This window comes from Pteropus alecto, unplaced genomic scaffold (genome assembly GCF_000325575.1).
Source record: "Pteropus alecto unplaced genomic scaffold, ASM32557v1 scaffold43, whole genome shotgun sequence".
NCBI classification, from domain to species: Eukaryota; Metazoa; Chordata; class Mammalia; order Chiroptera; family Pteropodidae; genus Pteropus; species Pteropus alecto.
The window spans coordinates 3,335,918-3,338,660 of NW_006435764.1; positions in this window are offsets into that span (position 1 = coordinate 3,335,918).

Sequence of the window (2,743 nt, forward strand, 5' to 3'; positions counted from 1 at the left end):
CCTGCCATATGGCCCTGCGTCCTGGGACCCAGGCTGGGAGCCAAGCAGGGGCCTGGGGCCCGGTCCGCAGCCCTCCAGGCCCCTGCATCAAGCCATTTGTCAAAGGCTTTTCTCGCGAGGGGCTGCCCCTGGCGAAGCCGGCTGGGGCTGGGGCCAGGCAGACGTCTGGGGGCTCCTGGCAAAAGCGCCAGCCATCCTGAGATCAAAAGTGCTCCCTTGGTTGTCCTGCTTCTCCGTGCCAGGTGAGCCAGCCACGGGGGTGGCCCTCCCAAGATGACGACGTAGGGGCAGAGGCCTGACCACAGGTGTGCCTGGATGACCCATGAAGCCCCACGTCACAGAAGACCCACGGCAGGGCCTTCCGACGGGCGCTCCCCCAGGACACCGCTGTTTGCTCAGGGATCACTAGCCGTTTGGCAGAGGCCGGAGTGAGGAGACGGGAAGCCAGCGGGAGGGAGGGCCTGCCAGCTGACATGGCGTCGGCGTCAAGAAGGGAGGACAGTCGGGGTGGGCACAGGAAGGTCCCAGGAAACCGACAGTCAGTGGCCCTCCACAGAAGCCCCTTTCTGGAACTAGGAGGGCTGCGTGCGAGCAAACACGCTCTCTCCGTGCTGTGGCTTGGGCGTTAGGGACCTGGCTGTCACGCTGCCCACGTTTGCCTTCTCGCTGCGGGCAAATCTGGTGGTGACGCCGTGGGTGTGGACGCTGCACTGCCCAGGGCCCGAGCAGCCAGCACCTGAGGGAAAGACTCGGATGTCACCAGCGTTGGAAGCCGAGCATTTCCTCCTTCGACTTCGCCCCACTGCCCGTCTGTGACCAATTTCATCTCCAGATGTGGCTGATAATTAGTCACCCGGGTCTGTCTTGATGGCACTGACCACTAATAATGCCAATTAAACCTATGTTGGAACCAAAGCCTCCGGGGGGACACACAGAGGAGGGGCCAGACCGGCCAGCCTCTCCACAGGGCCTGGACCCAGAGCCACACACGCAGCGAGGCTGACCTGTGGCCAGGCCCGGGCGGCTTGTGCCTCATCAGTGCTCAGTGCGGCTGCCAGTACCGCATCCTGCAGCTGGGGCGACCACGGCGCAGAGTGTCCTGGCCTCACACTAACATCCTTCCCTGTCACCTCCACACGCTCCAGACGATCAGCCCCCGACGTCAGGGTGTGGAGGGAACAGCAGACCCATGTCACAGATGCAGACACTGAGCGGGTTCGACCGCCCGCCCGAGGACACACGGCTCCCAGGCGGTAAGGCCGGGCGCAGACCTCGCTTCAGACACCAAAGTCCACCCTGCCGCCATCCCGATTCCTGCACCCCCTCCACCCTGTCCCCTAGCCCCCCAATGTCTAGCACGTGGCCACTGGAAGCCTGTTGGGCTCAGGTGCTCACCATATAAAGTGAGAAGGGGAGCTGCCCACTTACGGACGCCCCCGAGGGAGACAACACCTTCTGGGGTGACTCGTGCCCCCCAAATGCAGGTCTGCGCAGAGTCTCAGAGAGCGGCCTTATCTGGAAATGGGGTCTTTGTGGACGGAGCTGGGGCGAGCCTGAAACCCAAGGACTGGCGTCCTCGTAAGAAGGAGACACGCACGGGGAGCAGGCCGTAAGACAATGGGGCAGAGACCAGAGCGACGCCGCCAGAGCCCAGATGCAGGGAGCCCCAGAGGCCAGAAGAGGCAGGAAGGACCCCACGGAGGCTTCAGCGCGACCGCGGCCCTGAGGGCACCGTGGCCCCGGACCTCCGGCCTCAAGACTGCAAGAGGAGATCTGGTGTTCGAAGGCCCCGTCCACGGTCCTCGGCCACAGCAGACCCCAGGAAGCTCGCAGACACCCCAGCCCCTGGGTTTTGTGGGGCGGGGCCGTGCTGGTCAGCTCCCACCCTGCCACGTGAACTTCCTGTTCCTGCCACGTAATCGACCAGCTGGGAATGTGGGTGAAATCGTTTCTAGACAAAAAGGAGAAAAACGGATACCGAACTCCACATAAGGAGCACGGGGCCAGAGCCTGGGAGGGCGGCCGCCCGCGCCGGGCCCCGCTCCCCGCCCGCAGCCAGCCGAGCACGGCCCTCCCGCCAGGAGGAGCCCTCAGGCACCTCTCTGCCAGTGTCGCTCCCCCACCCAGACCCCCCCACGTCCGGCCTGGAGTTCCCCTCCCCTGGCCGCTGTCCACTGGGACGGGCCAGAGCCGAGATCCGGTCCTGCATACCTTCTCGGCCTATGGTCAAACAGAGTCACTGCCTCTTAGCTAAGCAGCAAAACTATGTACCCATGGGAAGCAGGGCCATCGGGTCCCAAGGGCCCCCAAACGCATTCTTTGCATCTCGAAAACATGCCAAAGGCATCTGATCGGGGAGAGATGGTTTCCCGGGGGAGGGGGCTCTGCCTGCACCCGTGAAACCCTCCTCAAGCCCGAGCCCACGATCCCTCACCGGAGCCCGAGGGCCGGGCCTGTCCGTCTCCTCAGGCCCGGCACACACCACCTTCAGACGCCTCTGATGGCGACCCCACCCCCCCGTTCTGAGCTGACATCATGTGTCCCCGTCCTCACTGACCCCTGGACAGCCCCCCAGGTCAGAGCAATCTCTGTTGCCCAGGGGTGCAGGTCCCCAGCCCGTCCTGAGCCTCGGTCCCCACCCCCACAAGACAAACGAGCATGCGCAGGTGTGTGGCACACAGCGCACAGAAGCCACGGGCCCCCTGGTGCTGGCCCGGCACCCAGAGACCTCGTTGACTGCTGT